Source organism: Nuphar pumila, chromosome 9, assembly GCF_984573655.1.
Source record: "Nuphar pumila chromosome 9, dmNupPumi1.hap1.1, whole genome shotgun sequence".
Lineage (NCBI taxonomy): Eukaryota > Viridiplantae > Streptophyta > Magnoliopsida > Nymphaeales > Nymphaeaceae > Nuphar > Nuphar pumila.
Genome location: NC_143257.1, coordinates 54,152,992 through 54,179,720, shown reverse-complemented (window position 1 = coordinate 54,179,720; position 26,729 = coordinate 54,152,992). Strand labels below are relative to the sequence as shown.

The 26,729-nt window shown below is 37.3% G+C and overlaps 1 pseudogene across 1 annotated transcript; it reads left to right on the top strand.

Annotated features, from left to right (window-relative positions):
• The first annotated feature begins 4,546 nt into the window (after window positions 1-4,546).
• Window positions 4,547-25,368, top strand: LOC149828595 (myosin-9-like; annotated as a pseudogene). Its single transcript, XR_016434128.1, has 22 exons — window positions 4,547-4,757; window positions 5,476-5,515; window positions 17,638-17,794; window positions 17,883-17,941; window positions 18,091-18,250; window positions 18,340-18,489; window positions 18,607-18,743; window positions 18,829-18,975; window positions 19,102-19,203; window positions 19,300-19,357; window positions 19,452-19,553; window positions 21,720-21,757; window positions 21,990-22,116; window positions 22,203-22,372; window positions 23,076-23,207; window positions 23,313-23,422; window positions 23,528-23,588; window positions 23,828-24,005; window positions 24,152-24,357; window positions 24,488-24,607; window positions 24,807-24,905; window positions 25,081-25,368. The product of XR_016434128.1 is annotated as a myosin-9-like (transcript).
• The last annotated feature ends 1,361 nt before the right edge of the window (window positions 25,369-26,729 follow it).

Genomic DNA, 26,729 nt, shown 5'->3' with positions numbered 1-26,729 from the left:
TCTTAAGGACGAAGCAGTTTTCTGTATCGTGCCCTACTGCTCGATGAAACTTGCAAAATTGTTCTTTGAATTTTCCCATAATTGCTGGGGGATCAGTGACTTTAGGCAACCGGACAATGTCTTTTGCAAGCATATACTCCATGATACTCTCAAGTGTCTGATCCAGAGGAGTGAATTCTCGATCAGTTCTCCAATCCTTGCACTTTGGTTTTTCCTGATCTTTCTTCTTATGCTGAGGGCTGGATTGGAGAGGTTTATTACTGTTGATGTCCTTCCCTTTTTGCCTTTCGAAACTCTCCAAACTGCTACCATGATTTTTCTTGTTGCCTTTGCTATTTTTTGTCGAAAGAGTGAAATAAGCCTTCTTCTTGGTATCTTGATTGCTTCTTGCAGTAGTAATGCCTTCATAGACACCATTCTCCATTCCCACCTCAAGTCATTCAGCTCATTCAATGAGTTCAATGAAAGACCTGGAGGGTGAGGTAGAGATTAATCCTCTCAGAGGTTGCAAAAAATTATTGAGGATCGACGATAAAGCATGCCTTTCTGATATAGGATCCCTCATTTTGTTGCAGGTCTCTCTCCATCTGCGAATGAAGTCCTTGGCTTTTTCATTGTCTCCCTGCTTCAGTTTACAGAGGTGATTTAACGTTGGTAGCGCTTCAGTATTGAACAAGAATCACTCAATGAATAGGTTGACCACCATATCGAACTCTCGTAGTTCAATTGGATTGATATGCTCGGAATACCACTTGGCGGTAGTGCCTTTCAGGCTGCGAGGAAAACAGAGAAATAAGGCCTTATTGTCTTTCTTGAATTTGGAGCACTAGGTGAAGAAGATGGCGAGGTGGGCTTTGGTATCACCAGAACCATCGAATTTGATGAACTTACGGGGAAGATTTTCCATATTATCGTCTCCTTCTAAGCCATCATAGAAATCTCACTTGTGAAAACTTTCTTACCCATTCGCGGGTCTGCACATCTTTCATTACTCTAGCCATTTCTTTGAACTGCGCTTGAAAAGGATCTGTCACTGCTTGAACTTTTGGCTTGCGAGTGATTTCTGGGATGATCTCGCATTCTTCATCTGTATCATCTGCTGATTCTTCTGAAGTGTCTTCTTGTTGAACATGTTTCATAGAAGACTTGGTGGACTTCTTAGTTGCATGATCTTTGAGGCTAAAAGGATTCTTCTCTGAACTGGTGTCAGCTTGCTCGCTCATCATTTTCTTGATCATCTTCTGGAACATGGCGTACATCTGAGGATCTATGCCATCATCTTCTTGTTGACCCTGACTCCCGACCGATCTTGGCGAGTCCATCTCTTCTTCTGAAGTTGAGGAGTAGATAATATTTTGAGCTCGTGCGGTCTTCTTTTCTGACCTTGTCTGAACCATCAAATGCTGTGAAGGTTCGCTGCATGATAAGGTCTTGATTAGACTCTGAGGAAATTTTTGGATTGGGATGAAAATGATTATTGATGATATGGTAGACAATTGAAAGAATATCCCATTACTAGGGATGGAGTCGCCACTGAAATCACGACAATTGTGTTGTCATTCTTTGCAAGAGAAGTAAACAACAAAAAATGTGTCTTGTTACCTAGGCGAGGTCGTCAACCATGAGGAAAATGTGAAGAATTTTGCAAATAGACAAAAGGATTGAAAATCCAAGAAAACATATGATTTTAGAAAATTGCAGGCAGGATAAAAAAGTGCAGCTGAAAATTTAAGATCCAGTAGAACGGAAGAATGAAAAATCACCTGGAGTTTTGAAAAAAAATTAGATGGTTGGGAAAATCATCCAGGGTTTGAGAAAATAAAAAAAAATATTTTGTGAAAATGAAAAAATGAGGATATTTGGAAAATGGTCTAATAGTTTGGGAAAAATGGGAAATATGAGGAACTGAGAAAGGCGAAGTACATACAACACTCTCGAGAAGGCTGACTCTAGATGCAACATTTTGGAAAGCAGTTGTAGGACCTTAATCCTAACTCTAGGTTCAGATCATCTTTGTCCAATCCAGTTATGCCGATATACCCGAACCGAAATTCGAGGTACGTGGCATATAATCTCAACTCCGGTTCTAAGGTAAGGTTTTCCAACATCCTTGAGCGCCTACCAATATACTTCGGTCTGTGGCCCGCGGTACGTTTTAGGGGGGCGTTGACCCAAATAAGTGGCTCAGTTGTGAGGCACTGTCCCGAACTAGGGTTCTGGAAGAGAGCTCAGCAACGTGAAGACCAGGTAAAGATAGGTAAGGGGGTTTGAAAAAAATGATCACATGTAAGAAATAGAGGGCTCTAAAACCTAAAGAGATAGATTTTGAAAATCTTTAAAGAAGCTCTGAACACCCCAAATTTTTCAAAATCTTGTAAATATTCTCTTTTTGCCTCTGATATCATTTTTTGAGCAATTGAGCCTAAATTCCAGTTCACTTCTCAAGTTTTACTGAAATTAAATTCGTTTTATATGTTTAAATTGATTTCGGATCTGGATCCATTATCCAGATCCAAATTTGAGTCTCATTGTCCAAATTTTAAAATTAAAATTATAGAAAATACCAAAACTAATTTTTAAATAGCTCAGACAGTCCCTCCGACATCCGTTTGGATCCATCACGTTATATTTCTCGATTCGGGTGTCAAAACTCGAACATTGTCTCAAAAATCTGGGTCCAAACCTATTTTTTTGAAGAAATTTCTCTGAAATGGTCTAAAATTCTCGGAAAAACACTTATGTAAATATTTCTCAGAAAAATACAAAAAAATTAATGTTTAGTCTTTGTTTTCTCGTAAAATCTTAGATTTCTACTCCAAAAAATACAAAAAATAAAAATAACACAAAAATCAAAAAAAATGGAAAAAATAAAAGAAAGCAAATGGTTTTTAAGCTTGAAAGAGTTGAACTTTGCTAAAAACCTCTCTTAAAACCTCTTTTTGAAAATAAAAATCATTTTCTAGAAAAAACCTGAAAAGGAGAACCTCTATTGAGAAATTTGAAAATTTTCTTAACGGCCATCTCCCGCACATCCTCCCTCTCGCTTGCCTACCCTCCATCTTTAAACAACTTCTTCTCCCTCAACCTCTCATCTTCAACCAACAGCCCCTCTCTCGAATGCTCATCTTCTTCTTTAAAAAGGGGAGCACGCAAGAGGAGGGGAGATCCATCTTCTGCCTCTCCATCTTCTTCTCCTTCACAATCCACCCGTCTTCACCCCTCCTGGCTCAGGCATCATTCACCCCGATCAAGACATCCAGCTTCATCCCTCCGTCTTTTGGCGCATCAAAATCTCCTCTTCAAGCAATTGAACTCTGATTCCTCTCCATTGTAAAGGAAGTCAATCCATCGAGTGGGGAAGCAGGAGAAAGAGATACCTTCTCCCTTCAAGGCGATTCGGTTCAGGTACAATTTTCTCTTCTGATTGCTTATCCCCCCTCTCTCTCATCCCTATCTCATTTCATGATCTCTAAATTTTTTTTTTCTTTCTAATACATTCCTTTCGATTTATCACCTGTTCCATGGGATTTCATCGGGGTAGTAGCATCTCTGTGATATTCTTTGTTTCTTTTCTTTTTTATGACTTTCGTTTTCTTTTCTTTTTAGCAGGCCTCGACTGTAGTATGAACATATGCTACTGCTTCTTGATTTTTGTGGCAAACATGCGTTTATGTTTTGCCGTAACATAAACGCAAGTTGGTAGCCTCCTAATTTCATTACAACATACGTTTATGCTCTGCCATAGTGTAAACGAGTGTTTCCCCTCCCTTGCTTCTATGTTTAAACGCTCTTTTAGTTTAATTTCCAGTTCCCCCTTTGATTTTATATGAATTTTTTCATCTGAAACACTCTTTTACTTCAATTTTTGCATAACTTATTGCTTTGTTTTCTATTCGTTAAATGCATAAATTGCAGGGTCGATCTGCATATAGCAGAATCGACCCGCATGTTGCAAAATCACAGGGACGAATATGGTCCTACATTTTTTTATATATATATACTGCATCTGTATCTCATTGTTATTTTCGTTCATAACATCAATTATTCTTTGAGTGCTCATTCATATACCCCTTATCATGCCTTATTCCTCTTCTTTTCTGCATTAATTCAGTCTCTGCATGTAGTAGCACTTGACATACGCTTGTACCGATCTCAAGCCTCTTATACTTTAATATCATCTTCCTAAAACTTCCATTGAAGTTTCTCTCCAGAAACATCTGATGCATCCTCCTGAAAGAAAATGTGTTACAGATTCTTCACCAATTATCAGTGTTACGATCTTATGCTCAATGGAATTGCTTGAAATTTTGGGGAAATCTGTATGCAACCTGTTTAGATTGCTATTATCTTCCCTATTTCTTTGATTCATCACATTCTTAATGTCACTCCATGTTGCTCTATAAGGTTCATCTATCCCTCCTTAAAACTTCGCTTCTCATTTTTCCCATCTATCCCGTTTTTTTCTCTTTTCTCTCTTTGAGATAATTCGATCAAGCCTGCAAAAGTATAAAAGGAAGATCTCCTTCCTCTCGGTCCAAGTTTAAGCATGAATTTGGTGTCTCGGCCTCTGATTTTCTCTGATGATGGAAAGAAACTACCTGTGCACGGGGATACTGTTTCAATCTTTGGTACCTCCACAAGCCTGCTGATATCAGAGTTGGAAGGTCATACAGTGCCAGTTACTTTTGTAATTGTTGTACGAGTTTCTGGTCTTGCAAGTAAGCTTCCACGCAACTGCTGGACATCGTCTCTGGATGGTATTGTGAGATGTTGGGACTTTGCGTCGGCAAAATTGATTAAGACGATCTTTTAAAGCAATGGTAGTGGGCAGCAGAAAGTCACAAGCAGGAACGTTCATCTGGTTAACTTGGCAAAATCAGTTCTACTTGGAAGACTCTTAACTAGGACGTCCTTGGTTGTTAGCAGCTCTGGTGATAGGTACAGCATGAAGAAACTTCTTGTATGAAATGTTTCTGTGAGTTACACTAGTTCAAAAAAAAAATACAAAGATAGCAGTTCTTGAACTTCACCCAAGTGAGAGGATTGTTGTCGGCGGAAGACTTTTGATTTGAAGAAGGTTTGGAAATAGAACTTTTTCTCAGAATAGATACTCTCTGAATGAGAGTATGACAAATGTTGAGGATCAAGGGCCTATTGTGAAAGACAAAGATGATGCCGATTCTTGTTCAACATGGCATTGGCGTCCAACTAAAGTAAAATGTCTTTCATTTTTCTCTAATGGGGCGTATCCATTCTCAGACAGTAAGGAAGGAGTTCTTGTTTGTTGACAGTTGAATACAGAGAAGAAGCATTCTCTTCTACGTATTGGATCTTAATTTCTCTAATTTGTGGAAATCCTAGACCCTGGTCTTTCGTCTGTCTCATGTGCCGATAATCGAATCCACCTTCTCAAAATACCCTCTATGGAAACTTTAAAGCTCATCATGGGTATTAAGTTCTCTTATCCCATTTCAGAGGCTTACGAAGGTTTATGGGGAAGTAAATCTGCTGCCAGGTCTGTTATTGATATCTTTGTTCTGCTAACTGAAAATTATCATATACAGTTCTACCATCCATTCTACAATCGCGAGATGACAGAGGTCCAGATTTGTGAAAGGAATTATCAATCTATTAATGAAATCATGGTAGTTCTTCCTCTACTCGCATTTTCCTCAAATGCATCTGTGATAGGCACGATGATAGTTAGACTTCCAGAAGAGGAAATTGGTGGTCTTATCTGCCTCAAATTTTGGGAACGTGGAGCTAGAAATAAAGAATATACCTCATCTACTATCATTTACAAACCACGTGGTGATGCTGAAATCACACTCGTTCCATGGCAGTAAGCTCTTTTATGGAGAGATTAGCATTATATTTTGGAATCCAGACATAAATAATGTCATTACTATAAATTGCATCTGTTTAAAGTCTGGCAGAGATAGATTCGTTCACTATTCAGCACCAAAGACCCAATTCCTACTGCTACATGTTGGTACATTCATTGGCTCAGAATGAGGAGAGTACAAAGGTTAGTTCATCAGGAGCACATCTCTCACATATAAATGGTGACAGTGAATATCTCATTTCTTCTTTCTCCCTCTTTATTTTTCTCTCTTTCCATCCTTATAGCAAAGAAGACCAGCTTACCATCGCACCGATATCATCATCCTACCTTGTTTGCCGATTTATATTCACCACAGCTCCACATATCACCACTGCTTTCCATGACTATTTACAATAATATATATGTCATAACATCCACTTCATTACACCCTGCAGCATCACTTATGCCTCCGCACATTTACATTCTGAACATCACAAATTATACCCTGAAAGTCACACTTACTGTCACCATTGTTGCATCTTCATTAGTTGCAAACACCATTGTTCATTCCCTGCTTCACAACCCATTTTGTTCCTATGTTTCCTGTTTTACAGCATAAATATCTACTCCCTGTCCTTGTATTATCTACCTCACCCATCTTCCTGCTACAACACTAACCACTTCATCTTTTACTTCCCAGCACACATTTTTACATCATCTTAGCAGCACCTTGCTGCACATAACCTCCCAACATTCATTTTTCACACTTTCCTTCCATTGCAGCATATCACTTCCAATAACTATAGCAGCATCTTACTATAGGTCCAGTCGGCTACACCTTCATCCCCTCCTATCACATTCACTATTGTTACAATTACTACACTTCAGCACACACACTCACCTCCAACACTTTCATAACACCTACTGTAAGCACAGCTTCCTTCACAAGCACATGCCACCACTATACAGCATAGTGGTTGTTGACATTTTTCCAGCAAACCAGCAGCCTTCAGCCCCACTGCTGCATCTCTTCCTCACTGCCTTTTACAGCTCCTAGCTCCTCCAACTATCCTTCTGCAGAATTAGAGTACCACCTACAGGTTGGTCCAACACATATATAGCAGTATTGCAGTAACATCCTGTATGTATATGACTTAGATGTAAGCATCCCATCATTCTGTCTGAAGTTTCAACTATGACATCTCTTATGATATACATCTCTTGCCTATGCTAACTCTGTTTTGCAGGGAATGAGTGAGAAAATATTGGTTTCCTTCCTAAAATTAGAGATTTATCCTTTCAATTGCAATTCAAAAATTGTAATAGCTGGGCATTAATAAGAATCTTTCCATTTCCAACTTTAGATTAGTATATATGAGCATTGTAAATATCATAAATTGCTTGTTTTTCATGCTTTTACCTTTATTTTTCAAAATCTCACAAATGGGAACACGAATGGCACGTGCACCATTTCATAAGAGGTAATAAATCCTAAGTTGATGATTTACATCAATGGCCATAGTCAGGATGTGAACAAGACTTAGTGTTTTTATCTTTTATAAAATAACACTGGATCCACACTAGATCCGTTCTCAAAATTCATCATATTTTCCTTAAATATTTTTCTTTTATCAGAATTTAACTTAAAATTAACTCAAAATATATACCAATGGCCATAGTCAGCGTATATTGAGAACTAATTTCATTTTAAATTCTATAAAAGCACCAAATGTATTTTATTCTTCTCTTGAATTTAAATATAGATTATTATATAATACATTCAATGACCATAGTCAAGGATGTATTATATTTTTAATCTTATTTCAATTCATGTAAAGAATGAAATATGATTTTCAAAATCCAATTTCAAAATTCTTTAAATTCATTCATCATTTAGGATAGAACCGCATCATATTTTCAAAATCCCCTTTTTCAAAAACTCCAAGTAATGTAAATATCTTCTTCAATCAATCCTCAATTCTTATAAAATCCAATTCATCCTTTTATTTTTCAAATTCTATTTCATTTTCAATCTCAAAAGTTCAATTTAACTTTGAGATTTCAAAAATACATTTTATATTCAAATTCAAATCAGATTTCAAAGTTCAAATTTGACTTTGAAATTCCAAAATTCATCTTATATTCAAAATTCCAATCAAATTCAAAGTTCAAATTAACTTTGAAATTTCTGATTCATCTTCAAAATTCAAAACCAAGTTTATTTTTTATCTTCAAAATCAAAGTTTGAGATTGATTATGAATTTCAAAGCTTGACCCTTCTTAAATTTTAAATTCAATCTGGGTTTTCAAAACCCAGAACCATTTTCAAAAGTCTCATTTGGACTTTCAAAAACCCAAAATCCATTCTAGGATCCAGAATCCAAATTTCACCTTGGATCTCAGACTTCAAATCCAAAATTTCCTTTAGGATCCAGAATCCAATTTCACCTTGGATCTCAAACTTCAGATCCAAAATTTCCTTTAGGATCCAGAAACCAATTTCACCTTGGATCTCAGACTTCAGATCCGATTCCACTTTAGGATCTAGAATCCAATTCTACGTTGGATCTTAGACTTCAGATCCAAATCCACTTAGGATCTAGAATCCAATTCCACTTTGGATCTCAGACTTCATATCCAAATCCATCTTAGGATCCAGAACCCAATTTTACATTGGATCTCAGATCCCAGATCTTCAATCCATTTTAAGATTCAATTCCATTTCAAAATCTAGATTTCAAATCCAAGTCCATTCCCAGATCTCATTTTGAACTCCCTAAATCCATTTCTATTCATAAATACCATTTGATTTTCTCAGTCCATTCCAAATTCAAACTTCAAAATCTAAATTCAATTCCGTCTCAAGTATTTATTTCCTTTCCTAAATTCAAGTTCAGAATTCAAAGTCCATTTCCGACTTTGAAACTTCATTTATCTTTCATTTTCAAAAAGCTTCAAGTCATTCTTTCTCAAAATCAAGATTTATTCTTCCAATTCTGATTTATTTCAAAAACTTAGAACTTCTCTGATCTATCTTAAGTTCTAAAGTTAAGATTCAAACATTTCTTCACTCCATTACCAAGTTCATCTCAGAATACTTGGAAATCTTCAAAACATCTTTCAAAAAGAGCATACATTCTTGCATTGCACAAGCATGATTCTTTGTGCATTTAGATCTTTAGGATAAATTCTTAGATGATATTTAGGCAAAGCAAAAGGCATAGATTCGATCCTTGGTTCGATTACCTCTGGTAAAGGCGCCAGGAACGGTCGAACCTCGTATAGACGAGCGAATCCCATCTCTCCATTTTTCCCACAAATTTTCAAAATGGAGGCGAGTTAAATTTCTAAATACTTTTCAAATCAAGGTCAAGTGAGACCGTGCAAAAGAGTTTCTCTTCTCTCTCTTTCTTTCTTTCTTTTCTCTTCTCTCTTTCTTTTCTTTTTTTTATTTTCCTCCCTTCAAAAAAGAGGAAAATCGAGGTTAGAAAAGGAAAAGAGAAGGAAGAGAGAGAAACCACAAGAGAGGAAAAATTTTGAGATGATCACAGAAGCATACATTGTTTGCATTCAGATCCTAAATTGAAGAGAGTTGTGTTTAGACCTAAGTCTATGTGAGCATGAAAATATCTCCTCAATATAGTCCTACCAAACCATGCCTAGTCTATATGCAATCAATGTCAGCTAGGTCAGAATCTAGGATCCTAGGTTAGCATGATATCAGAAAGCAAAAAGAGCTGACATTTTGAGTACACAGTTTCGAGAATTGAACTTAGTCAAGCACACTTTTGATCAGACGAGCACAGGTCCCATCTCGGTCGCCAAACCTGTTATCGTCGCGAAAATTTTTCGTCTTTCCTTCTCTGCGGGAGAGAGAGAGGAAAACATTCTTTCGCGAGTCAAACTTGACCAGAGTTTGAAAATTATTTTGAAATACTTGCCTCCATTTTTAAAAATAGCAGGAAAATCCATAGGATGGGGCTCGACCTGTCGGTACGAGGTTCGACCGTTCCTACCGCCTTTAACAGGGGTAATCGAACCAAGGACCAAATGTGTGCTTGACTTAGTTAAATCATCGAAATTGTGTTCTATCCTAAATGCACAGAGAATTCAGGCATGTGCTATGAAATTTTGTAAAATGCAAGTTGGAAAACATGATGCATGCTTGGAAAATGCTTTTGGAGTTGGAAAATGTTTCTAAGAAAAATTGGAAATAAATTTCTTAGGAAACTTTGATAAAAGGATTTGAAATCTCAAGAAAGTTTGTAAAGATTTGGGAAAATCATGAATGGTTGAAAATCCTGAAAAAGTAGAAGTACTTCTTGAAAAAAGGTGAACACTTGAAGAGAAAATGTTGGTCAGGAGAACTCTAGCTTTGAAAAGTTTCTCAGAAAAATGATCGAAATCCATTGAAAAACTCTTTGGAGAAAGAAAATCAAATCAGAAAATTGAGATTTTTAGAATTTTAGCCTTGAAATACTTGAAAATCGATTTTAATTCTTGAGAAAGATGAGAAACCCCTTTTGAAAAAAGAATCTTAAGAAAATAATATTTTCCAGGGAAAATCGTGGAAAACTTGACTTGGGAAAATCCGACTTTGAAAATTTTCAGAATTTCTTGAGGAATTGATTTCCATGGAATGAAAATTTTCTTAAGAAAAGGGTTGAGAAATGCAAGTGATTTCATGATGCAAATGATTTGAATGGATGGATGCACTTTGAAAAGGATATCTGGAAAAACTTTCTGAGAAATTTGTTGGAAAAATGTGCATTAAGCCAAAGTAAATTCTTCACATATTCTGACTATTGCCATGAACATGTTCAGGGTTTAATTGATTTAATTCATAATATTTTACAAAATTGGAAATATGATGTGCTATTTTGAAGATAGCTAAGAGTGTAGGCTCTGTGTGACTAGTAGAAAGATGCTGAATCTGGGTCTCGTCCATATTCCGACTAGGGCCATAAATATGGACTCCACCGAGTTCATCAACTCCCTAAGAGTTGGTGCACGTGTCATTCATGTACATCCATGGTGATTTTGAAATGCAATGCATGAACCACATAGTCAGAATATTGCAGAAATCAAACTACATGATATGCATCCTAATCTAAGCAGTAAAAGTAAATATTATTCCAAATTTGATTATTATATCTCTGACATAAAGCAAAATAAATGAAAAATACAGAGCTTAAAAGAGTCAGCATCCTCCAGGTTTTCCTGCAAGTGAGACTTGAGACAAGAAATACAATATGCAGAGGGGAGGTTGAAAGTCCTATGTTGATGACAAGACACAGGTGATTTGACATGAATTATAGTAGAAATGTGAAAATATAATACATTTTTTTTATCAGGAATGGATAGGAAAATGTCTAGAAATCATGCCTAAAATGCTTTTAAGGATAAGACAGACCCTGAGACTACCGAATCGTTGATACATGAGAGAGAGCGGAAGCGTCAGAAGATATCTCAGAACCGCCAGCGTAAGCGATCCCAGCGATCGATTATCCCGCGGAAGTGTCGACGATGCGATGAAGATCATGCTTCTGGAACTTGTCCTCTCTTCGATGGCAAGTGTTTCAAGTGTGAACAACCCAGGCATATTGCCAAGTTTTGTCCTAAGAAGTCTACAGAAGACTTAGTCATGGCCAATTAGGCGCTGTCAGACGAGATCTGACCATTTTGTTGTTGATTGTTGTTTTGTGATTTTGCGGACGAAATCCTTTTTAAGGAGGGTAGGATATAAAACCCATGAATTTTTTGAGGAATTTACTGCTTACTTAATGTTGATATGTGTGCTTTCGTATATTTACGAGGTTAAATTTCATAATTAAGTATATTTTGAATGTGCCTTGTGATTTAGCTTTGTGCGTGCGACCTGAAAATCGCGTAAAATATACTGTGTAAGTAAGATGTGCCTAATTCTGGATGAATTGATCTTTGAAATTTTAAGGGTTAAATTATAATATATTTTTATAGTTTGTCCCCGAATTTGGGACCTATACGACGTAAAAACCTTGTCAGTGTATGTGAATTACGAGTTTTGATCTACGATTGGACCCGAATCTTAATACGCTTAATTCTTGCAAACAAAAGGCAATTTTATTGAAAGGCATTGTGCATTCCATGTTAATTGAGATTATAAAGAGTACTAAATGACTTATTGGAATTTATTGAGTATTTTAATGCATTAATTAAGTGTGGTTTTGAAACATGTACATTAGTGATTTTGGTTTTGGACCGGACCAACTAGGAGAGGACCCAAATCCATTGAGTGTCCTCTCTAGAGGACGTTTTTAATCATGGTTGACCAGCTGATCAAGGTTTGACCAGCTGGTCAAGGTTTGACCAGCTGGGTGGCGATTTTGAAAGTTTTTGCATGGCTTTTGAAAAGAAGGCCATGATTGGCCCTTGGTCTTTTCAAAAAGATTCATAATAAAGCATTATGAGGGGCGAGTTTTCCAAAAAGGGGGCATGGGGCTGGCTCCCCATGGCATTTTTGCAAGCTTTTTGAGCTAATTCAAATGAAAAAACTCGTATGGCTGGCTTGGGCGGCACCTTAGGGCATCTCATTGTAAATTTTGAAAACTATAAAGGCATTTCTGAATGGCGTTTTTGAAAGAAAAAATAAAAAGTTCAAGAGCTCAACATGCATTGGGTGTGGGCTGGCTATGAGGGAGCGTGGAGCACCCCAGTCGCCCATCACTCCTCTTTAGATCCTAACCATCCCTTTTTGATAAACCTACCTATTTAGGTCTTGAAGAGAGAGAAAAGGGTCTTCCCCTTGGGCGAGTTTCTTAGAGCTCTTCTCTCTCTCCTCTCTTGCTCTCCTCTCTCTCCTCTATCTCTAAAAATGTGTGTGTGTGTGTGTGGTGTGGAGACTCGAAACCGTGGACACCACCATCTCCATTTCCTCCATTGTAAAGCCTCGAAGGTGAGACACCGTTCTCTCTATTTCCATTGGTGGATTTCGATTGGGCGAGTTGATGTGCCCTTGCATTTTTGTGAGCTTTCCTTTATACAGAACCATGAATGCCATTTTCGGTTAGTTTGCTTGCATGCATTCCATTCGTGTGTTTTATTGAGTACTAGCATGCAAAAATCATTTTTGGTCCTTTCCCGTTGCCCTTGCTTTTCGTTTGATGCACTTCATTGAGCACAGTAGAGGTGGAACGCCATGGGTTTCATATTCCATCTCTCTTGTTTTCCACTTCATGCATTTGCTTCACTTCTCCTATTTTCTAACATAGCTGAAATGTTTGGAAGCCGTCAACATTGTTCCTGTGTTTTTCCTTTGATTCAACGCACCTTCTTCGCATTTATAGCAGCAGGGTTTCGACTGGCTAGGAAGCCTTAGACCGACTCCCTTGTCCAGCAGCCATGCCCAGCTAGGTCGACCCTCTAGGGTTCGGGCAATGCTGGCTCGGGGTGGTCAGGCTGAGCCCCATTCACCTTGTTGCCACTCTCAAGATTCTTGTTTGGGCGCCCAAAAATTTTTTGGATGCCTTCTTGTCTTTGGGTGACCCCAGGCCGACCACCAATGGGTCAGTCTGGGGCACCCTTTTTCCTTCCCGGGTGACCTGGTGAAACTTTTCAGCCAAGCCCATTCGGTGGCTTTGGGGTTTCGGACACCCTGTTTGACCTGACATGGTCTGGACCGAACTCGGTCCAGACCTGTCATAGACCCTGACCGAACCCCACCAACTCGGGTGAGTGTGGGCCGTTTTCCCTTTGGTCGGACTGGGTCTGGATCGACTATGGTCCAGACCAGTCAAGGGACTGTCCCATCATATTCAGTTGAGCGTCTTGCCTTGCACGCCATACATTTTCTGTTCGATTTGGGCGTAATCCCTTCTCACCCTCCAGCTGGGCTTGGATTGCTGTGTCAGTTGCAGCGTATGGGCTGCAACCGGGTGCAGGCTGCAGGGCCTGCACCCTTTTCCTTGGTTGTTGGCTGGAGCAAACTTAGGTCTGGACCAGTCGGTCCAGACCTGGACCTTGTTAGGAGAGCCTGCTGCAACCAAGTTGCAGCAGGTGGGTTGCCTCCGTGTGCGGGCTGAAAGGCCTGCACCCCTTCACTTGCTGATGATCGAACCACGTGGGGTCTGGACACGTGGTCCAGACCTTGTCAGGTCTGAGTGCAGTCGTTTGGGGGTCTAGACCAACCAGTCCAGACCTGAGTCTTCGCTATGGCTGCAGCCCGTGTGGTGTAATCTTTCCTTGACCAACCGTTTTGGTCCCGGTGGTGCAGCTCCAGTAGCAAGTAGTTGTTGTCATCGCGATGGTAGCTGCCTCGAGTTTTTCTGCAGGGCAGCTCACCTTTGGGACTGTTGTGTGCACAGGTTTGCCACATGGCATCGTGTGGTGAGATTTCGTGGTGAGTCTGTTTTGGTCAAACTCCAGCCATCGGCTGGGTTTTCTCCCCTTTTTACCACGCTTTGCAGATTGTTTAGCAAGTCTCTGAACTGCTGTCTTTGGGGCTGCGTGTAAGCATTTTATGCAGGATCCAATATCCCAATGAACCCATAAGTGGTTGGTTAGCCACGAACTACGCTACGAGTACACGTTGTCCAATGCTATTTGCATAAAAATGTTTAGTATGTGCACAAAAATAAGGTTTTCCATATTGAGGAGGCTCGTCTAGCAGATTACGGCACTTCACTTATCATATCCGGCCACACACATTAACACGTAGCTACGGTACAAATTTCGTGTTTATTTAAACAAATCACCATGAGCTATGTGTTGCAAGATTTTGGTAACAAAGCACGTAATAATAATAAGTTAAACCCATCAATACGGATAATGGATAATTATGCATGTGTACGCTCTTGCATAGTACGCAATATGATTACATTTGATCAAATGTCTTGTTTTATGCCTCTTTATAAATGAGGTGTTTGCGGAATTGAATGTATGACACTTGTTGAACGAATTATTTCAAGGATGGCACCACTCTTGTCATATGTATTTGACACCTTGGCACTTCATAACTCAATGATTTAAATGTATCTTGATGATGTTACGTAACGTAGTTGTACACACTTGAGCACACAAGTTTTTGCTCTAATGAATGCTACTGTAAGTTCACCTTGGTGATATTCGAATGTACAATCACAATGGCAAATTACATGTATTTTTCCCTTAGTACGAGGGAGTTTGAGGCACCCTCATGGAGTCGCAGTCTTATGAGACTTATGCGACATTTGGAACTCCTTGGCGAGTCCTGTTGCGGGCAATGGCCACACTTAGCGAGACGAGCTCGCTTATGGTTGTAATATATGGTTTATGAACCTTGGCGCAGCTTGCGAGTCACGCTTTATCGTGACAAATGCTTCTAATTGTCTCATCATAGCATGCAATGTTTGTATTGTCACTTGACTAGTTCTCGCACGAATGACACGATGCACATACATGTCCACTTGTATCTGTTCACGGTTCACATTGTTACATCAATAATTTTATGTTTTGTGTTGCATACCTCTTCTTGTTGCCGTAACCATCATTGGTGGTTCTTCCGAGGCCAAACCCACTTGGTCCAGGGGTTTTGATCCCAGCAGTATGTGGGTTGTGGGACAGTACAGCTTGTTGTCCATCTCCGTCTTTTTCTTCAGTTGGATCCTTATGGGTTGTTGTCACCTTGTCGTGGGTGCTGCCGCAGTTCGGCAGCACAGCCCAAACCGGGCTTGCATGTGTGCGCTTGGTGACATTTCCACCAGTGTGGTGGGTAAGGTTGTCAGCCTTTTTGGGAACTGTTCCAACACAGCTGTTGGATATTCCTCCCTTTCGTCTTGCCTTCCACTTCGTTACAGAGTTCCGGACTGCAGCCTATGGGACTGCATTAGTACCTACGGCATGGGTCCCAATGTTTCGGCTGCCTAGGTCTGTACCGTTGTCCAGACCAGCGGGCCAGGTGGACTCGCGTGGCAGCAGCAACACCTTTATGGTGGTTTGGAAACTTTGTTCCCGAGTTGTGCGGTTGCAGCACTTTGGCTGCATTTTTGTTGGGTGGTGCTGCGAGTTTTGGGTCGAAGCTTAGCCTTTGTTGCAACCAGATTGGGTTGCTGCTGTGGTTTTGGGGCAGCAAGCGTGCAAGCCCCGCCTTTGTGGTTTCGCAGCCTCTTCGCGTCGTTAGCTAGTGGGCTAGCCGCACACTCCAATTGCACGAGATCAATATACCTAAATAACGAGTTGACTAAGTCGCACATTCCAATTGCATAACATGGTTGCCACTTTTCGCAATCATATATCCTTGTCGTTGTCATGATAATGAAAGTATATAATTAAATCTGTTGGAGAAATATGTTTTGATCATACGTGCAATGACATGTTAAATGCATTGGAGTTTAGCACTCTATGCACCTTGAGAATTCACAAATATGTGAGGCGAAGTAAAGCTTGAAATGGTATGTTTCAATAAAACCATGTGCTTATTGGCCTGCACAGGGTTAAATTACCCAAATGCATTGGTTCGATGTTTCGAACACTTTGTCTCCACCTAAGTGTTCATGACACTTGGCTTTTTCACCCTTTTCGATGTATATGTCCCTCGTTGTATAATTATGGGATTCACGAAATTTAAGTGTATGTACGACAATACCTTGTTTATCCATGTTGTAGAACTCCTTGATGAGCTTTCGGGTTGTAGACCCACTTTGCGAGATGAACTCACTTATATTAAAGATACATGTTTAGAATGCTTGTGCACACGACTTGATTTGTTCGAGAGCGGTTTTACTGTGGCCATATGTTTCTAACTGTCTCATCGTGAGGCAAGTTGCTTTGTAATGTTAAATTAGTTTGTTCGTGTACTTGTCGTATACTGCACATGCATGACTACTCAGACTTGTGATTTTCTCGCTTAGTTCATACTATTGCATTGAAGTATGATGTTTGCTGACACTTAATTATTCAGTACGCACTCGTTACTGTTTCGCCTCGCTTGTGAATATGTGAAGTGCCATTGTAAATGTTTTAGAGATACTGCTTTGTATAATGAACTTTTTGATGAAATATCTTTCTTTCGAAGCACATACTAAGACCAAGTTACCTTTCTCTGATACCATGTCACGAAATGGCACGGAACCCAAGACATTCCAAATCGTAATCCAAATGCCAAATCAAAATACATTTGAATACTAACAAGATACAAACTAATACAAGTTTTGTGAATAAATATTTCATTCATAATGAACAATAAAATACATAAAAAATAAATACATGAAAACCTCACTACAAAATGCACTCAAGAACACTAAAAAATATCTAGAACTACCCATTACTCTCTCACCTTACAAAGTCACCCACCCACCCATATTTATAGAGAAATGTAGAGGAGAGAAGAAGAGAAAAAGTGGAATGGAGAGGGGAAGTCCTCTCTCATTAAAGAATGAGAGAGCTAGCTAGTCAAACTAGTTTGACTAGCTCGCAACAGCAATATATATATATATATATATATATATATTACATTAATCTTAAGATCATTCACTAGGAATTGACTTTTGGATCATTTTTTAATGCTTTAAAATTTAAATTCTAAGCCATCAATTTTCAACCCTTAAAAAGATCTTGCTTATGCATAGAAATTAGATGTTTCAAGACCCAATACCTTAAATCACATCTATATGGTCAGATTTAAGAAAAAAACAAAACAACCCATGAAAATCTCGGTTCACACTCTAGTTCTCATATTATGTATGTATGTATGTATTATGTGAAAACGATGTGCATACACACTTCTAAAGTCTTATGTAAATGCACATAGGATATTGTTTTCAAATTGTTAATTATTTTTCTTATTCTTGATGGAACAGAGCCATGATAAATGAAGGGAAGTGCAATTCTATTCTGGTAAGTGGAGAGAGTGGGGCAGGTAAAACAGAGACTACAAAGATGCTTATGTGCCATCTTGCTTATCTTGGTGGTCGAAGTGGAACAGAAGGGCGAACAGTTGAACAACAAGTCCTTGAAGTAAGATTACACTCCTTTCTACAAATTAATTCACCAAATATTTTAAATTAGTGGGGACGATTTTGATATTTTATTTATGAAATTACAGTCAAATCCTGTCCTAGAAGCATTTGGCAATGCAAAAACTGTTAGAAACAATAACTCTAGGTGAGTTTTTCATTATGATTGCATTCCTATGGATAATTGTATTTCAATTAGGTGATGGTGATGAAGTAATTGTTCATTTAGTGAAACATCTATATCTTGTTCAAGTGTATTTGTGGTGCTCATACTTATTTTCTCATTTTTTCTCATAGTCGCTTTGGGAAATTTGTTGAGATACAATTTGACAAAAATGGAAGAATATCAGGAGCAGCTGTTAGGACTTACCTTCTTGAAAGATCTCGTGTTTGTCAAATTTCAGATCCTGAGAGAAACTACCATTGCTTTTACCTCCTTTGTGCAGCACCAACTGAGGTTTTTATGTTTTCACTTTATAGGATATTTTTATTTGTGCTTACAACCATTCTCCTATTAAAAGTGGCCTTGCATTCACAAACTTGCAGGAAATTGAGAAATATAAATTAGGCAACCCAAAATCTTTTCATTACCTCAATCAGTCTAATTGCTATGAACTGGATGGTGTCAATGATGCTCATGAGTACCTTGAAACAAGAAGAGCTATGGATGTTGTTGGAATTAGTGAACAAGAGCAGGTTGGCACTTTGTCTGTAAAAGATCAACTGCAATATAAATGCATTTTATGAAGATTTTCTTAACTATGCTTTTACTCACATTGCCTTTTCTATTTGTTCATTAATCTATTTCTTCAGGAATCAATTTTTAGGGTTGTTGCTGCAATTCTCCACCTTGGCAATATTAATTTTGCCAAAGGCAAAGAAGTAGATTCTTCTGTATTGAAAAATGATCAGTCTAGGTTTCACCTACAAATGACAGCAAAGTTGCTTATGTAAGTTTATCTTCTTCAAAATAACTATTGAGCATTCTATCTCCAGTTTTCCACTTTAATCTTGCTCTACTTGATGTTTTTTCAGGTGTGATGCACAAAGCTTGGAAGATGCACTTTGTAAGCGTGTGATGGTTACACCTGAAGAAGTGATCACCAGAAGCCTTGATCCTGTTGCTGCTATGCTTAGCAGGGATGCTTTAGCCAAAACGATATACTCTCGTCTATTTGATTGGTAAGTTCCTATACTTTTGAAACATTGTTGAAGTCTATATGGTATTTGCTACTCTGTAAAAAATTTAAGTTTTTGTTCTAGATGTTGGTTTATGGATGTATTGAATGTATTTGCTTTTTTACACAGGCTGGTTGATACAATTAATGTTTCTATTGGCCAAGACCCAAACTCAAAGACTTTAATTGGAGTTCTTGATATTTATGAATTTGAAAGTTTTAAGAACAATAGGTATGATGTCCTTTTGTATCTGTTTCTAGCTTGTAAAAATGGTCTTGATCCATGATTCTCTTTTGTGGTACTTAATGGTGAATTACATCTGGTCATTTTCGAACAATTTTGCATCAACTACACTAATGAGAAGTTGCAACAACATTTTAATCAGGTTTATATTCCTTTCTGAGTACTTTCTAGTGACTTTATTTGGCAGTTTGATATTTCAGCAATCCATAACCTTAAGCTACTATATACCACGGCAGCATGTGTTCAAAATGGAGCAGGAAGAGTACACAAAAGAGGAAATCAACTGGAGCTACATAGAATTTGTTGACAATCAAGATGTGTTGGATTTGATTGAGAAGGTTCCAGGCTGTTCTATTTTTTTGTTTCATTAAACTAAATTGCTTTCTCTATTAACATGAATAATGTTGATTTTCATGGTGTTGTAGTCTGAATGATGTATTTGCCCTACATCATTCAATTAATAAAATAAATCATGGAGAAACTTATGGGTACTGAATTTTGCACTGATAAAAGTTAGAGAATATTTTGCAAAGAATATTATTTTTCACTATTTGATCATCTGCCTTAGACCAAATTACTTTGCCATGCATGGGAAGGCTAGCAGACTAGTTTGTTTCCTATGGCCTGCTTTTTTGCTCATCCTTTGAATTCCTCAAGATTCTTACTCTAGGTAGTATATGATTGCAACCATAGTCACCTGTATCGTTAGAGGTAATTTCTCGGCGAGGGTATTTCTTGGAGAGATTTTCAAAAGTTGATAAATCTCGAGAATATCTCGGGAAAATATTGGGAGTTTAAAAAATTTTAAAAATATAAATAACAACAAAAAAGCTAAGAAAATAATAAGTTTTGCATTATTTTTCTTTCAAAAATATAAAGAAACATGTTTTAAAGGTTTTAAAATATAAAAGAAACAAAAAAATAGGAAATGCAAACTTAAAAAAAAAAGATTTAAATCGCAATATTTTGTTTTTGGTGATATTTTGAAAATATCGTGATATATTCCCGATATTATCAGCTACCTTGAAATAGCAGATAATATAGCGATATTTTAAAAATATTGGCGATATCACTGATAGTGATTGCAACTAGCCATTTACTGGTTTTGGTTCTAGGAACAAGCTCCTCCATGTGCGTTGGAAGTTGGAACACTACCCTCTTCCATCTTCGTGACTCACCTTCCTAGTATTCAGAATATGAGTATCAACTACCATATGCCAAATGTGTGTTACCTTTACCTTTGGAGCAGAGTTACCGGAAGCGCCTAGGTAAAAGGGGAAGCGCGAAACGTCGCGCTTCCGAAGCGTGAGGGGAAGCATCCCCCTTTTATGGGAAGCACGCTTCCCCCTCGCTTCCCCATTTTTTCATTTTTTTCGCTTCCTCCTCGCTTCCGGTTCGCTTCCTAGGTCGCTTCCGAGACGGTTCGGAATTTTCTTCTAAGTGGTCCCACGCTTCCCCGCTTCCTAAATTTTTGAAAGTGCCTCGCTTCCCGCTCCCGCTTCCTCGATTGGTAACTCTGCTTTGGACTGCTCCTGGGAAGAAGTGTTCCAAAACTCACCTTTGTGGGAAATTTTCAATACAATTTCATGGTCTTATTTTTTTCTGCTGAAGTGAAACAATAAAAATATTAAAAACAGAAAACACACATATTCATACAATCTTATAATTGAATGTCGGAAAATTAGTGATAAAATTTTGATAACTAACACAAATTACCAATTCTTGGAAAGCTTGCAACAAAAGGAAGAAAAAGACTGGATACAGTAAGCCTTTTTCTTCTTAATACAGGAAAGTGGCATGCTAGGAATTATGGAAGGTTATGGGAGTTTTTATTGATTTTTCCAGCTGAGATGTCATTATGGTATTTTTGTTGATTTTGTCAGCTGAGATGTCAATGTGTTCATCTAGTTTTAGAAATTCCAACTGTGGATCAACATTTTCATTATGCTAACTACTTTCAATCTCGTAATAATTGAACCTTCAGAATGGATTATCAAAAATCTTTTCTAGATTATGTTTGCATTCACGCTGTCATTCTTTGTTGTTTATGGGGCATGTTGCTTTACAATTAAAGTTAACTGAAATTATGCATTGTAGTTATGTGATATTAGAGGATGCTTACTTTGACCATGGTGAAAACTTTTATGTATGATAAATGGGAGAATGAATTGCAGTTGTTAACTGATGCCTGTTGCTAAATTACTTTTCTTTTTTAATATTATGTTCGTCTCTTCTAAAATATTCTCCTCAAAATACAAATTTGTAACACAATCTACTTAGTTGGCCTTTTGTGCTCTACATAAACAATTTAGAGCTGAACAATGAAAATAAAAAATTTACATATTCAGCATAAGGTTTGATGTCAATGATGCTGAAACATTTTTCTGCTCCTAGCATGAAACGTGTCAATGTCAATTTACATTGACTGCATTTTTTTTTTCCTTTCTTCTTTTGAATTGTGATTCGCCTGTTTATAAAATGCCATGTGTTACTTGTTTACACAGAAACCAGGAGGAATTATTGCGCTGCTTGATGAAGCATGGTACGCTTATCTCTTGAAATTTTTGCTTTTCTTACTGTCTTGGGTTACCTGACTTTTTGTCCTTTTCCTTTAATTTAATTTTTTTTTACTTTTGCCCGTTCAAAAGAAAATTTGTGCTTTCTCTGGATATATTCCTCTTATAGGATTTCAACAGAACCATGCGTTAGCTGATGTTACTCATAATGATCTTAACATTTGGAACTTATTTATTGAATAATTGTTTGCATTTTAGCATGTTTCCAAAGTCAACACATGAAACACTTGCCCAGAAGCTTTACCAGACATTCAAAAACAATAAGCGGTTTATCAAGCCAAAGTTTTCTCGTACCAATTTTACCATCTCTCACTATGCTGGAGAGGTAAAAGAATAATGTTTCAATTTTGTTTTCTTTGATGTAATCATGAGTTCAGTGCTTGATACTTGTTTCCCTGAAAAATGCTGCAGGTCGCATATCAAGCTGATCTGTTTCTGGACAAGAACAAAACTATGTGGTGGCAGAACATCAGGATCTGTTGAGTGTTTCCAAATGGCCTTTTGTAACATCCTTGTTTCCTCCATCTCCTGAAGAGACATCAAAGTCATCCAAGTTTTCTTCCATTGGCTCAAGATTTAAGGTTTTTTGTCTTCCATTTATTTCAATGTGCAAGAATCTTCTATATTATGGAGCATTTAGTTAAAGCATAATTATAAGCTTAATCTACTGATCCTTGAAAATCTACCACTGTGATAACTCAAGTTTGGCTGGAGGATCATTGGACCTATGTTATTTGTGTCATTGTATTGGTCATATTTTATATATGTTAATATTATTTGAATTCATCCTTTTTCATAAATTACTGATATGTTCTCTTAAAATTGTGATATTACGAGCAATAATGATGCTTATAAATGCAAGTTGACTGTGTCGTGTATCTTGCTCCTGTTTTTGTTGCTAGTTGGTGGTTCTAAATCCTTTTTGCAAGTATTGAATGCTAGCTATGAGGTTAAAAATCCATATTATATTTGAATAAAATAATACAACTTGTCCGATAAGCCTCTCAATTTCACATTCAATTTGTTTGAAATCTAGGATAAATGGATAACAATGTTTTTTTACTGGGATAGATGTTTTGAAGATCAGTATGTATTAGCTTCAGCATTTCAGAAGAGCCTAATCAGATACGCAAAATTTCTTGTTTACAGTTCACTTGTTAAATAATATTTCTCTGTGAGTCATCACCCAAACATTCTATCCTTTGATTGGCATTCTCTACAGTAATTTGCATTCCATGTGAAGTCCCTTTTGTTAATGCATAATTCAATTAATTCAATATCCAGCTGCAACTTCAATCTCTGATGGAGACATTGAGCTCGACACAGCCCCACTACATCCGATGTGTGAAACCAAACAATTTTCTAAAGCCAGCAGTTTTTGAGAACTTCAACACTATTCAGCAATTACGTTGTGGTGTAAGGACTCTCTGAACAATTAATGACCCTTTTTAGTGTTTCTGATCCTTCTTCTCAGCATCTGATGCTCAACTACCAATAAAATTTCATTATTCACACATATAGGGTGTTCTTGAGGCCATAAGGATCAGTTGTGCTGGTTATCCTACCAGGCGGACTTTCTATGAATTCCTTCACCGATTTGGTCTTCTTGCTCCAGAAGTATTGGATGGAAAGTAGGCAATCTGCATTTTATGTTATCAAAAGAGTTCTTATTACTCTTGTTATATCAAATTAGTATTACAGTTTTAGTGATTGTTTTTTGTGTTGTTTCCCTACAGCTTTGATGAAAAAATTGCATGCCAAAAGATTCTAGATAAAATGGGTCTCAAAGGTTATCAGGTAATCTTTCCCATAAACATACCACCTGCAATCTTCTTTGCATGCTAGTTTTTCCATTCCTGAGAATTTTGTAGAGGTAATAAATTTTTCTTCGAGATCTTGTATTGCTGATTTGTAAGTTGATGAAATGGTGTTTGAGAAATCTCATTTATTTTATGTGAGGATTTTCTTCTTTTGTGCAATTGATCTGTCATTATGAAAACTAGTTTGCCTTAGCAGCATGTGATTGCCAACTGCAGATTGGAAAGTCAAAGGTCTTCCTGAGAGCTGGTCAGATGGCTGAGTTGGATGCACGCAGAGCAAGGGTACTAGGAAATGCAGCAAGAACTATTCAAAGACAGATTCGAACTCATATTGCTCGGAAGGAGTTTCTTTTGCTACGTAAATCTGCTATTCATTTGCAATCACGGTGGAGAGGTAAAGTTTTAAGTTATTTTGAAACTTTATCAAGTGATCTCTTGTATTTGTTGTGGTTTGTGCCTTTTTTCATTTCATGAAGATTGTATTTAGATATTATTTTTCCGATGTTTATGATTCTAGCTGATTTATTAAATAAACTTCAGGAAGATTGGCTTGTAAATTGTACGACTATATGAGAAGGGAGGCTGCTGCGAAGAAGATCCAGAAGAATTTAAGAAGATATCTGGCTAGGAAGTCATATAATTCACTGAGGGCATCTGCAATCACACTGCAGACTGGTTTAAGAACAATGACCGCTCGCAATGAGTTCAGGTTTAGAAAGCAAACAAGAGCTGCTGTTATTATGCAGGTAAGCTTGCTTACTGTTGAATGGCTTTTATTTGAATATTATTTTCCGCTAGTAAGAGATAAAATTTTGAATATTAATTTTATATTACCTCTTAGAACTTGATCCATTTGTTGTTCATGACTGCTTGCAGGCTCATTGGCATTGCTATAGAGAATATTCATATTATAAGAGTTTGAAAAGGGCCGCTATTGTTACTCAATGTGGCTGGAGATCACGGGTTGCCAGGAGAGAACTTCGGAAATTCAAAATGGTTAGATATGATACATAAGTATGATTCTTTAGTCAAGCAATGATACATAACATCAAATACTTTGATTACTTAGCTTGGTTCAGTCTGTGATAGTGTGTTTGCATGCATATCTTCATTTGGGATTTGCAAGTTCAATAATGAATTCTCTGTTTTATTATATTGTACAAACTATTGATGGGTGTGAATATAAACTTTTTAGGCTGCAAGGGAAACTGGGGCGCTCAAAGAAGCTAAGGACAAACTTGAGAAGCGTGTGGAGGAACTTACATGGCGTTTGCAATTAGAGAAACGATCGAGGGTAGGAATATTTTCTTGTTATATTATAACTTCAATTAAGTAATGCCATTCCATTTGTAATATTCAGTGTATCTCCATTTTCTTCAATTTTTAACTTAGTGGATGCCGAGTATTTTTCTAGTCAGTGCTTATGAAGTTAACTGTAACAATGGCCTATGGGTCATGCAACCATGCAGGTGGATCTTGAGGAGGCAAGAGCTCAAGAAATATCCAAGTTAAATGATGCTTTACAAGCCATGCAAATTCAGCTGGATGAAGCAAACTCAATGATTGCCAAAGAACGTGAAGCAGCTCAGAAAGCTATAGAAGATGCTCCTCCTGTCGTCAAAGGAACACATGTTCTTGTTCAAGATACAGAAAAGATTGAAGCTTTATCTGCAGAGATGGAGGCCTTGAAGGTAGTCCTACATGTCATAATTAAAGACAGATATCTATGCTATTTAAAGCTTTATTGTTCCATTTAGTACATGAAAAATCTAACTTTATCTGCGTAATAGGTTTTAGTGGTTCAATATCAAATACCAGAGATTTTCAGAATTCATCATTTTATACAGAATTAGTCTAACAGCTCATCAATGTTGTCCAGGCCCTGTGGAATTATATAGATGATAAAGAGATTTTATACTTAGAATTATATTGAGATCAATTGATATACCATAAACAATTTTTTTTATATATTTTTGTTATTCGTTGAAATGAAAACATACCAATACTAAGAAAAGTATTAATGCAAATACCTTCTTGAAGAAGAAAGCTGTAGAAAAGATTAATCAGTAGAGTCCTCTTGTATGTGTGTATGTAGAGATTTTATGGAAGAACTGTTACTTAAGATCAATTATAGGGTGTGTTTCAAAACTATCTTTGAAAAAATATCACAGTTAAATAAGTAAATAGATGATGTATCTTTCAAACCTATCTTTAAAAAAGTTACAGTTAAAATAAGTAAAAAGGATTTTATGAAAATTTATTTAAGTATCATTTAGCTAATGTTTCACAGATTTGGATAGCAAAATTCCTTTAAACAATGTTAAGGACAAAGAAAATTTTGAACTCCATGAGTAATCACTTGAAGTCTGATGTCATTTTCTTGATGTTGATTATTTTTTGTCATGACTGTTAAAATATTATGTCTCTTTTAACTGTAAACTGAAATACCCATCAGGGGTATTTCAGTCCTTTTACTCAATAGGTGTCAGCCACCCTAATGGGCACATTTTTACTTTTTCTTTTTTAATTTACTTTTGCCTTTTACACCTTTTTTCTTTTTGACTGTTGTGAAAGGGACAGCTCCATATAGCTGTTGGAGCTGCCCCAACAGTCACAAATGTGACCGTTGGGTGCAGCTCCAACAGTCATATTGAGTTGCACCCTGTGGCTTCTTTTTGCATTATAAATAGGCCTTAGTGGCCTTTGTAAACATATCCTTTTTTGTGATAGCATATGCAATAACAATGCTTTTGTAAAGCCCCTCTTGGGAACTTATGAATTGAAGTTCATTTTGTTTCATGCTTTTGTGCATGTGTATACGTGCCTTCATGCACTTGTGAGTGTTCTCCTTTGTGTCTTTGTGCACTCTTTGTATTTCTTGTATTGTGGTGTTACACAAAATCTCTTTTTGTAGAGATTTTCACTTGGTATCAGAGCAAGGTTGTTTGGAGAAAGAAATTGGTGTGATTCTTCTCAATATCAAGTGCCTCGGAAAACATGCCTTCAACTTTTTGGTGATTGGAGTGGAGACTCTTCTTCATTCAATATTTTAGAAGATTACTACAGCAAAAAAGATTTAAAATCTTATTGTGGTACGTATTCTTTTCTTTCTTCTTTC